Source organism: Heterodontus francisci, chromosome 23 (genome assembly GCF_036365525.1).
Source record: "Heterodontus francisci isolate sHetFra1 chromosome 23, sHetFra1.hap1, whole genome shotgun sequence".
Classification (NCBI taxonomy): domain Eukaryota; kingdom Metazoa; phylum Chordata; class Chondrichthyes; order Heterodontiformes; family Heterodontidae; genus Heterodontus; species Heterodontus francisci.
The window spans coordinates 51,366,522-51,380,541 of NC_090393.1; the positions used below are offsets into that span (position 1 = coordinate 51,366,522).

Consider the following 14,020-nt stretch of genomic DNA (forward strand, 5'->3'; position numbering starts at 1 on the left):
CACCTGTTTAATGGGGATACACACTACATTAATCCAAAAGTTTAATGGAGATACACACTACATTAATCCACCTGTTTAATGGAGATACACACTACATTAATCCACCTGTTTAATGGGGATACACACGACATTAATCCAAAAGTTTAATGGGGATACACACTACATTAATCCACCTGTTTAATGGAGATACACACTACATTAATCCACCTGTTTAATGGGGATACACACTACATTAATCCACCTGTATAATGGGGATACACACGACATTAATCCACCTGTTTAATGGGGATACACACTACATTAATCCACCTGTTTAATGGGGATACACACTACATTAATCCACCTGTTTAATGGAAATACACACGACATTAATCCACCTGTTTAATGGAAATACACACTACATTAATCCACCTGTTTAACGGGGATACACACTACATTAATCCACCTGTTTAATGGGGATACACACTACATTAATCCACCTGTATAATGGGGATACACACAACATTAATCCACCTGTTTAATGGAGATACACACTACATTAATCCACCTGTATAATGGGGATACACACTACATTAATCCACCTGTTTAATGGAGATACACACTACATTAATCCACCTGTTTAATGGGGATACACACTACATTAATCCACCTGTATAATGGGGATACACACTACATTAATCCACCTGCTTAACGGAGATACACACTACATTAATCCACCTGTATAATGGGGATACACACGACATTAATCCACCTGTTTAATGGAGATACACACAACATTAATCCACCTGTTTAATGGAGATACACACTACATTAATCCACCTGTTTAATGGGGATACACACTACATTAATCCAAAAGTTTAATGGAGATACACACAACATTAATCCACCTGTTTAATGGAGATACACACTACATTAATCCACCTGTTTAACGGAGATACACACTACATTAATCCACCTGTTCAATGGGGATACACACTACATTAATCCACCTGTTTAACGGAGATACACACTACATTAATCCACCTGTTTAATGGGGATACACACTACATTAATCCACCTGTTTAATGGGGATACACACTACATTAATCCACCTGTATAATGGGGAAACACACTACATTAATCCACCTGTTTAATGGGGATACACACTACATTAATCCAAAAGTTTAATGGAGATACACACTACATTAATCCACCTGTTTAATGGAGATACACACTACATTAATCCACCTGTTTAATGGGGATACACACGACATTAATCCAAAAGTTTAATGGGGATACACACTACATTAATCCACCTGTTTAATGGAGATACACACTACATTAATCCACCTGTTTAATGGGGATACACACTACATTAATCCACCTGTATAATGGGGATACACACGACATTAATCCACCTGTTTAATGGGGATACACACTACATTAATCCACCTGTTTAATGGGGATACACACTACATTAATCCACCTGTTTAATGGAAATACACACGACATTAATCCACCTGTTTAATGGAAATACACACTACATTAATCCACCTGTTTAACGGGGATACACACTACATTAATCCACCTGTTTAATGGGGATACACACTACATTAATCCACCTGTATAATGGGGATACACACAACATTAATCCACCTGTTTAATGGAGATACACACTACATTAATCCACCTGTATAATGGGGATACACACTACATTAATCCACCTGTTTAATGGAGATACACACTACATTAATCCACCTGTTTAATGGGGATACACACTACATTAATCCACCTGTATAATGGGGATACACACTACATTAATCCACCTGCTTAACGGAGATACACACTACATTAATCCACCTGTATAATGGGGATACACACGACATTAATCCACCTGTTTAATGGAGATACACACTACATTAATCCACCTGTTTAATGGGGATACACACTACATTAATCCACCTGTATAATGGGGATACACACTACATTAATCCACCTGTTTAATGGAGATACACACTACATTAATCCACCTGTTTAATGGGGATACACACTACATTAATCCACCTGTATAATGGGGATACACACTACATTAATCCACCTGTATAATGGGGATACACACGACATTAATCCACCTGTTTAATGGAGATACACACTACATTAATCCACCTGTATAATGGGGATACACACTACATTAATCCACCTGTATAATGGGGATACACACGACATTAATCCACCTGTTTAATGGAGATACACACTACATTAATCCACCTGTTTAATGGGGATACACACTACATTAATCCACCTGTATACTGGGGATACACACTACATTAATCCACCTGTTTAACGGGGATACACACTACATTAATCCACCTGTTTAATGGAGATACACACTACATTAATCCACCTGTTTAATGGGGATACACACTACATTAATCCACCTGTTTAATGGGGATACACACTACATTAATCCACCTGTTTAATGGGGATACACACTACATTGATCCACCTGTTTAATGGGGATACACACAACATTAATCCACCTGTTTAATGGAGATACACACTACATTAATCCACCTGTTTAATGGAAATACACACTACATTAATCCACCTGTTTAACGGGGATACACACTACATTAATCCACCTGTTTAATGGGGATACACACTACATTAATCCACCTGTTTAATGGAGATACACACTACATTAATCCACCTGTTTAATGGGGATACACACTACATTAATCCACCTGTTTAATGGGGATACACACTACATTAATCCACCTGTTTAATGGGGATACACATGACATTAATCCACGTGTTTAATGGAGATACACACTACATTAATCCACCTGTTTAATGGGGATGCACACTACATTAATCCACCTGTTTAATGGAGATACACACTACATTAATCCACCTGTTTAATGGGGATACACACTACATTAATCCACCTGTTTAATGGGGATACACACTACATTAATCCACCTGTTTAATGGGGATACACACTACATTAATCCACCTGTTTAATGGAGATACACACTACATTAATCCACCTGTTTAATGGAGATACACACTACATTAATCCACCTGTTTAATGAGGATACACACTACATTAATCCACCTGTTTAATGAGGATACACACTACATTAATCCACCTGTTTAATGGAGAAACACACTACATTAATCCACCTGTTTAATGGGGATACACACTACATTAATCCACCTGTTTAATGGGGATACACACTACATTAATCCACCTGTTTAATGAGGATACACACTACATTAATCCACCTGTTTAATGGAGATACACACTACATTAATCCACCTGTTTAATGGGGATACACACTACATTAATCCACCTGTTTAATGGGGATACACACTACATTAATCCACCTGTTTAATGAGGATACACACTACATTAATCCACCTGTTTAATGAGGATACACACTACATTAATCCACCTGTTTAATGAGGATACACACTACATTAATCCACCTGTTTAATGAGGATACACACTACATTAATCCACCTGTTTAATGGGGATACACACTACATTAATCCACCTGTTTAATGAGGATACACACTACATTAATCCACCTGTTTAATGGAGATACACACGACATTAATCCACCTGTTTAATGGGGGCACACACTACATTAATCCACCTGTTTAATGGGGACACACACTACTTTAATCTACCTGTTTATTGGGGATACACACTAAATTAATCCACCTGTTTAATGGAGATACACACTACATTAATCCACCTGTTTATTGGGGATACACACTACATTAATCCACCTGTTTAATGGGGATACACACGACATTAATCCACCTGTTTAATGGAGATACACACTACATTAATCCACCTGTTTAATGGACATACACACGACATTAATCCACCTGTTTAATGGGGACACACACTACATTAATCCACCTGTTTAATGGAGATACACACTACATTAATCCACCTGTTTAATGGAGATACACACTACATTAATCCACCTGTTTAATGGGGATACACACGACATTAATCCACCTGTTTAATGGAGAAACACACTACATTAAACCGACTGTTACATGGAGATACACACTACATTAATCCACCTGTTTAATGGGGATACACACGACATTAATCCACCTGTTTAATGGGGATACACACGACATTAATCCACCTGTTTAATGGAGATACACACTACATTAATCCACCTGTTTAATGGGGATACACACTACATTAATCCACCTGTTTAATGGGGATACACACTACATTAATCCACCTGTTTAATGAGGATACACACTACATTAATCCACCTGTTTAATGGGGATACACACTACATTAATCCACCTGTTTAATGGGGATACACACTACATTAATCCACCTGTTTAATGGGGATACACACGACATTAATCCACCTGTTTAATGGGGATACACACGACATTAATCCACCTGTTTAATGGAGATACACACTACATTAATCCACCTGTTTAATGGGGATACACACTACATTAATCCACCTGTTTAATGGGGATACACACGACATTAATCCACCTGTTTAATGGGGATACACACGACATTAATCCACCTGTTTAATGGAGATACACACTACATTAATCCACCTGTTTAATGGGGGCACACACTACATTAATCCACCTGTTTAATGGGGACACACACTACTTTAATCCACCTGTTTAATGGGGACACACACTACTTTAATCTACCTGTTTATTGGGGATACACACTAAATTAATCCACCTGTTTAATGGAGATACACACTACATTAATCCACCTGTTTATTGGGGATACACACTACATTAATCCACCTGTTTAATGGGGATACACACGACATTAATCCACCTGTTTAATGGAGATACACACTACATTAATCCACCTGTTTAATGGAGATACACACTACATTAATCCACCTGTTTAATGGGGACACACACTACATTAATCCACCTGTTTAATGGAGATACACACTACATTAATCCACCTGTTTAATGGAGATACACACGACATTAATCCACCTGTTTAATGGAGATACACACTACATTAATCCACCTGTTTAATGGAGATACACACTACATTAATCCACCTGTTTAATGGGGACACACACTACATTAATCCACCTGTTTAATGGAGATACACACTACATTAATCCACCTGTTTAATGGAGATACACACTACATTAATCCACCTGTTTAATGGGGATACACACGACATTAATCCACCTGATTAATGGAGAAACACACTACATTAAACCGACTGTTACATGGAGATACACACTACATTAATCCACCTGTTTAATGGGGATACACACGACATTAATCCACCTGTTTAATGGGGATACACACGACATTAATCCACCTGTTTAATGGAGATACACACTACATTAATCCACCTGTTTAACGGGGATACACACTACATTAATCCACCTGTTTAATGGAGAAACACACTACATTAAACCGACTGTTACATGGAGATACACACTACATTAATCCACCTGTTTAATGGGGATACACACGACATTAATCCACCTGTTTAATGGGGATACACACGACATTAATCCACCTGTTTAATGGAGATACACACTACATTAATCCACCTGTTTAATGGGGATACACACGACATTAATCCACCTGTTTAATGGAGATACACACTACATTAATCCACCTGTTTAATGGGGACACACACTACATTAATCCACCTGTTTAATGGAGATACACACTACATTAATCCACCTGTTTAATGGGGGCACACACTACATTAATCTACCTGTTTAATGGAGATACACACTATATTAATCCACCTGTTTAATGGGGATACACACTACATTAATCCACCTGTTTATTGGGGATGCACACTACACTAATCCACCTGTTTAATGGAGATACACACTACATTAATCCACCTGTTTAATGGGGATGCACACTACATTAATCCACCTGTTTAATGGGGATGCACACGACATTAATCCACCTGTTTAACGGGGATGCACACTACATTAATCCACCTGTTTAATGGAGATACACACTACATTAATCCACCTGTTTAATGGAGATACACACTACATTAATCCACCTGTTTAATGGAAATACACACTACATTAATCCACCTGTTTAACGGGGATGCACACTACATTAATCCACCTGTTTAATGGAGATACACACTACATTAATCCACCTGTTTAACGGGGATGCACACTACATTAATCCACCTGTTTAATGGAGATACACACTACATTAATCCACCTGTTTAATGCGGATGCACACTACATTAATCCACCTGTTTAATGGAGATACACACTACATTAATCCACCTGTTTAACGGGGATACACACTACATTAATCCACCTGTTTAATGGAGATACACACTACATTAATCCACCTGTTTAACGGGGATGCACACTACATTAATCCACCTGTTTAATGGAGATACACACTACATTAATCCACCTGTTTAATGGGGATGCACACTACATTAATCCACCTGTTTAACGGAGATACACACTACATTAATCCACCTGTTTAATGGGGATGCACACTACATTAATCCACCTGTTTAATGGAGATACACACTACATTAATCCACCTGTTTAATGGAGATACACACTACATTAATCCACCTGTTTAATGGAGATACACACTACATTAATCCACCTGTTTAATGGAGATACACACTACATTAATCCACCTGTTTAATGGAGATACACACTACATTAATCCACCTGTTTATTGGGGATGCACACTACATTAATCCACCTGTTTAATGGAGATACACACTACATTAATCCACCTGTTTATTGGGGATGCACACTACATTAATCCACCTGTTTGACGGGGATACACACTACATTAATCCACCTGTTTAATGGGGATACACACTACATTAATCCACCTGTTTAATGGGGATACACACTACATTAATCCACCTGTTTAACGGGGATACACACTACATTAATCCACCTGTTTAATGGAGATACACACTACATTAATCCACCTGTTTAATGGAGATACACACTACATTAATCCACCTGTTTAATGGGGATACACACTACATTAATCCACCTGTTTGACGGAGATGCACACGACATTAATCCACCTGTTTAATGGGGATACTCACTACATTAATCCACCTGTTTGACGGGGATGCACACGACATTAATCCACCTGTTTAATGGGGATACTCACTACATTAATCCACCTGTTTAATGGGGATGCACACTACATTAATCCACCTGTTTAATGGGGATGCACACTACATTAATCCACCTGTTTCATGGGGATGCACACAACATTAATCCACCTGTTTAATGGAGATACACACTACATTAATCCACCTGTTTATTGGGGATGCACACTACATTAATCCACCTGTTTAATGGAGATACACACTACATTAATCCACCTGTTTAATGGAGATGCACACTACATTAATCCACCTGTTTAATGGAGAGACACACTACATTAATCCACCTGTTTATTGGGGATGCACACTACATTAATCCACCTGTTTGACGGGGATACACACTACATTAATCCACCTGTTTAATGGGGATACACACTACATTAATCCACCTGTTTAATGGGGATACACACTACATTAATCCACCTGTTTAATGGAGATACACACTACATTAATCCACCTGTTTAATGGGGATACACACTACATTAATCCACCTGTTTGACGGGGATGCACACGACATTAATCCACCTGTTTAATGGGGATACTCACTACATTAATCCACCTGTTTGACGGGGATGCACACGACATTAATCCACCTGTTTAATGGGGATACTCACTACATTAATCCACCTGTTTAATGGGGATACTCACTACATTAATCCACCTGTTTAATGGGGATGCACACTACATTAATCCACCTGTTTAATGGGGATGCACACTACATTAATCCACCTGTTTAATGGGGATGCACACAACATTAATCCACCTGTTTAATGGAGATACACACTACATTAATCCACCTGTTTAATGGGGACACACACTACATTAATCCACCTGTTTAATGGGGGCACACACTACATTAATCCACCTGTTTAATGGGGATACACACTACATTAATCCACCTGTTTAATGGGGATACACACTACATTAATCCACCTGTTTAATGGGGACACACTACATTAATCCACCTGTTTAATGGGGACACACACTACATTAATCCACCTGTTTAATGGGGGCACACACTACATTAATCCACCTGTTTAATGGAGATACACACTACATTAATCCACCTGTTTAATGGGGACACACACTACATTAATCCACCTGTTTAATGGGGGCACACACTACATTAATCCACCTGTTTAATGGGGGCACACACTACATTAATCCACCTGTTTAATGGGGGCACACACTACATTAATCCACCTGTTTAATGGGGACACACACTACATTAATCCACCTGTTTAATGGGGACACACACTACATTAATCCACCTGTTTAATGGGGGCACACACTACATTAATCCACCTGTTTAATGGGGGCACACACTACATTAATCCACCTGTTTAATGGGGATGCACACGACATTAATCCACCTGTTTAATGGGGGCACACACTACATTAATCCACCTGTTTAATGGGGATACACACTACATTAATCCACCTGTTTAATGTGGGTACACACTACATTAATCCACCTGTTTAATGGGGATACACACGACATTAATCCACCTGTTTAATGGGGGCACACACTACATTAATCCACCTGTTTAATGGGGATACACACTACCTTAATCCACCTGTTTAATGTGGGTACACACTACATTAGTTGTTCCTCTAGTAGTTTTGAAAACTAATGAAATCTCATGGTAGCACACTGAGCTGGAAACAAAAGTTGGTCAGGGAAACAGTGAATGATCCATGTATTGTATTCAAGGCGGAGATACTTCCGGGACAAACCAAGCTTATTCCCATAAGCGGATAAGATGGGGCATCCAAAGCTGAAAATCCCTGGATGGCAAAAGGAAACAGAGGTTAAAATAAAACAGAAAATGGAGGTTTATAAAAAATGTCAGGTACTGAATACTGTAGAAAGTCAGGAAGAATACAGAGAGTGGAGGGGGTCATCGATAAGGATATAAGAAGGGCCAAGAGAGAGTGTGAGAAAAGAGTAGGAGGCAATGTAAAAGGGAATCCAACATAAAAGGGAATCCAACATTTTGTTTACCAACATATAAAGATAAAAGGATAGTTAAAGGAATGATGGGGATGATCAGCAACAAAAAGGAAGATCTTCTTCTGGAAGCAGAGGGCATGACTCAGGCACTGAATGAGTACTTTACATCTGTCGTCACGAAAGAAGAGATGTAGTTAATGTTGCAGTAGACGAGGGGGGAGTAGAAATATTGAATAGGATAAAAATAGATAGAAAAGAGGTGTTAAATAGGTTGGCATCACTGAGTTCACAAGCCAGCAGATAAGGTGCTAGGGTGGAGATAGCAGAAGCTCTGACCACAATCTTTCAGTTCACCTTGGATATGCGAGTGGTGCCAGAGGACTGGAGTATTGCAAATGTTAAAACTCTGTCCAAAAAAAAGGGGTGAGGGATAAACCTGGCAACTACAGGACAATCAGTCTCATATCAACGGTGAGAAAACAACTAAAAACCATTGTCCAGAGCAAACTTAATTCTCACTTGGAGAAGTATGTGTTAGTAAAAGGTTAATTGTGTCTGACTTACCTGATTGCGTTCTTCGATGAAGTAACGTATAAAGCTGATGAAGGTAGTTCAGTAATTCTCGTATTTATGGATTTTCAAGAGGTATTTGATAAAATACCAGATAACTGACTTATTTAGAAAATAGAAGCACATGGTAATAAAGCGATGGTGGTAACTTGGGTACGCAATTGACGAAGAGATCGGAAGTAGGGAGTAGTGGTGAACAGAGGCTTTTTTCTGACTGGAAGGAAGTGTGAAGTGGGGTCAGTATTAGGATCATTCCTTTTCATGACCTCAACGTAGATTTAAGTAGTACAATTTTGAATTTTGCAGATGATACAAAACCTGGCAATGTAGGAAGTAGTTAGCAGGATAGTAGTGGAACTCAGTAGGACATAGACAGACTGGTGAAATAGGCAAACACATGGCAGATGCAGTTTAATGCATGTGCAGTGATGCATTTTTGGAGAAACAACATGAAGAGGCAGTAGAATTGAAATGGTACAATTCTGAGGCAGGTACAAAAGAAGAGGGTGCAGTGGATATTCACAAATCCTTGAAGATGGCAGGGCAAGTTGATAAGGCAGTTAAGGAAGTGGATGAGATATTTGGTTTTGTAAATAGGGGCAATGAGTACAAAAACAAGGAAGTCATGATAAACCTTTACAAATCAATGGTTCGGTCAGAGCTGGAGTATTGTACACAGTTCTAGGCACCACACTTTAGGAAAGATGGCAAGTCCTTGGAGAGGGTATATTCGGAGAGCCAGCACAGACACAATAGGCCAAATGGCCTCCTTCTGTGCTGTAACAATTCTGTGATTCTGTTTCTTCTGACAAATGAGTCGGTAACCAGAGGTCACAGATTTAAAATAATTGGCAAAATAACTAGAGGGGAAATGAGGAGAAATTATTTCACATCGAGGGTGTTATATTCTGGAGCTTGAAAGGGTGGTAGAATCAGATTTCATAGGATCTTTCAAAAGGCAATTGGACATTTGCTTGTAGAGGATTAATTTGCAGGGATATTGGGGAAAAAGCTGAGGTATGGGTCGAAATTGGACAGCTCTTTCAAAGAATTGGCCTACGACTGACGGTCTTAATTGTTCCCTTCTGTACTGTAAGATTCTATGATTCCATAATGAGAACCATAGGGAATGTCCAGAATTACAATACTCAAGAAGCTAGACGCCATCCAGGACAAAGCAGCCCACTTGATTGGCACCCCATCCACAAACATTCACTCCCTCCACCACCGATGCACCAGTGGCAGCAGTGTGTACCATTTACAACATGAAGGACAAGGGCAGCAGGTGCATGGGAACACCACCACCTGCAGGTTCCCATCCAAGCCACACACCATCGTGACTTGGAACTATATTGCCGTTCCTTCACTGTCACTGGGTCAAAATCCTGGAATTCCCTTCCGAACAGCACTGTGGGTGTACCTACACCAGATAGACTGTAGCAGTTCCAGAAGGTGGCTCACCACCACCTTCTCCAGGGCAATTAGGGATGGACAACAAATGCTGGCCTTGCTAGCGCACTCACATCCCATAAAAGAATTTTTTTTTTAAAACTCACACACCAGAACTAACTAATGCAGCTTTGTGCACATTTTAAAGAGAATCTGAATCAATTGCTCTGCTTTTCTTGATATATATCAATGACCCAGACAAGGGTATTAGAATTAGAATTAGAACATTACAGCACAGTACAGGCCCTTCGGCCCTCGATGTTGTGCCAACCTGTGAAACCATCTGACCTACACTATTCCATTTTCATCCATATGTCTATCCAATGACCACTGAAATGCCCTTAAAGTTGGCGAGTCTACTGCTGTTGCAGGCAGGGCGTTCCACGCCCCTACTACTCTCTGAGTAAAGAAACTACCTCTGACATCTGTCCTATATCTATCACCCCTCAACTTAAAGCTATGTCCCCTCGTGTTTGCCATCACCATCCGCGGAAAAAGACTCTCACTATCCACCCTATCCAACCCTCTGATTATCTTATATGTCTCTATTAAGTCACCTCTCCTCCTCCTTCTCTCCAACGAAAACAACCTCAAGTCCCTCAGCCTTTCCTCGTAAGACCTTCCCTCCATACCAGGCAACATCCTAGTAAATCTCCTCTGCACCCTTTCCATAGCTTCCACATCCTTCCGATAATGCGGTGACCAGAACTGCACGCAATACTCCAGGTGCGGTCTCACCAGAGTTTTGTACAGCTGCAGCATGACCTCGTGGCTCCGAAACTCGATCCCCCTACTAATAAAAGCTAACACACCATATGCCTTCTTAACAGCCCTATTAACCTGGGTAGCAACCTTCAGGGATTTATGCACCTGGACACCAAGATCTCTCTGTTCATCTACACTACCAAGAATCTTCCCATTAGCCCAGTACTCTGCATTCCTGTTACTCCTTCCAAAGTGAATCACCTCGCACTTTTCCGCATTAAACTCCATTTGCCATCTCTCAGCCCAGCTCTGCAGCCTATCTATGTCCCTCTGTACCCTACAACATCCTTCGGCACTATCCACAACTCCACCTACCTTAGTGTCATCCGCAAATTTACTAACCCACCCTTCTACACCCTCTTCCAGGTCATTTATAAAAATGACAAACAGCAGTGGCCCCAAAACAGATCCTTGCGGTACACCACTAGTAACTAAACTCCAGGATGAACATTTGCCTTCAACCACCACCCTCTGTCTTCTTTCAGCTAGCCAATTTCTGATCCAAAGCTCTAAATCACCTTCAACCCCATACTTCCGTATTTTCTGCAATAGCCTACCATGGGGAACCTTATCAAACGCCTTACTGAAATCCATATACACCACATCCACTGCTTTACCCTCATCCACCTGTTTGGTCACCTTCTCGAAAAACTCAATAAGGTTTGTGAGGCACAACCTACCCGTCACAAAACCGTGCTGACTATCGCTAATGAACTTATTCTTTTCAAGATGATTATAAATCCTGTCTCTTATAACCTTTTCCAACATTTTACCCACAACAGAAGTAAGGCTCACAGGTCTATAATTACCAGGGCTGTCTCTACTCCCCTTCTTGAACAAGGGGACAACATTTGCTATCCTCCAGTCTTCCGGAACTATTCCTGTCGACAATGACGACATAAAGATCAAGGACAAAGGCTCTGCAATCTCCTCCCTAGCTTCCCAGAGAATCCTAGGATAAATCCCATCTGGCCCAGGGGACTTATCTATTTTCACACTTTCCAAAATTGCTAACACCTCCTCCTTGTGAACCTCAATCCCATCTAGCCTAGTAGCCTGAATCTCAGTATTCTCCTCGACAAAATTTTCTTTCTCTACTGTAAATACTGACGCAAAATATTCATTTAACACTTCCACTACCTCCTCTGATTCCACACACAACTTCCCACTACTATCCTTGATTGGCCCTAATCTAACTCTAGTCATTCTTTTATTCCTGATATACCTATAGAAAGCCTTAGGGTTTTCCCTGATCCTATCCGCCAATGACTTCTCGTGTCCTCTCCTTGCTCTTCTTAGCTCCCCCTTTAGATCCTTCCTGGCTGGCTTGTAACTCTCAAGCGCCCTAACTGAGCCTTCACGTCTCATCCTAACATAAGCCTTCTTCTTCCTCTTGACAAGCGCTTCAACTTCTTTAGTAAACCACGGCTCCCTCGCTCGACAACTTCCTCCCTGCCTCACAGGTACATACTTATCAAGGACACGCAGTAGCTGCTCCTTGAATAAACTTCACATTTCGATTGTGCCCATCCCCTGCAGTTTCCTTCCCCATCCTACGCATCCTAAATCTTGCCTAATCGCATCATAATTTCCTTTCCCCCAGCTATAATTTTTGCCCTGCGGTGTATACCTGTCCCTGCCCATCGCTAAGGTAAACCTAACTGAATTGTGGTCACTATCACCAAAGTGCTCACCTACATCTAAATCTAACACCTGGCCGGGTTCATTACCCAGTACCAAATCCAATGTGGCATCGCCCCTGGTTGGCCTGTCTACATACTGTGTCAGAAAACCCTCCTGCACATACTGGACAAAAACTGACCCATCTAAAGTACTCGAACTATAGTATTTCCAGTCAATATTTGGAAAGTTAAAGTCCCCCATAACAACTACCCTGTTACTCTCGCTCCTGTCGAGAATCATCTTCGCTATCCTTTCCTCTACATCTCTGGAACTATTTGGAGGTCTATAAAAGACTCCCAACAGGGTGACCTCACCTCTCCTGTTTCTAACCTCTGCCCATACTACCTCAGTAGACGAGTCCTCAAATGTCCTTTCTGTCGCTGTAATACTCTCCTTGATTAACAATGCCACATCCCCCCCTCTTTTACCATCTTCTC

The 14,020-nt window shown here is 40.4% G+C and overlaps 1 protein-coding gene across 2 annotated transcripts in view; it reads left to right on the forward strand.

Moving 5' to 3' along the window:
* Nucleotides 1–14,020, forward strand: part of LOC137382808 (solute carrier family 2, facilitated glucose transporter member 11-like) — a 79,221-nt gene that overhangs the window by 41,485 nt on the left and 23,716 nt on the right. The gene's annotated exons all lie outside the window — the stretch shown is intronic.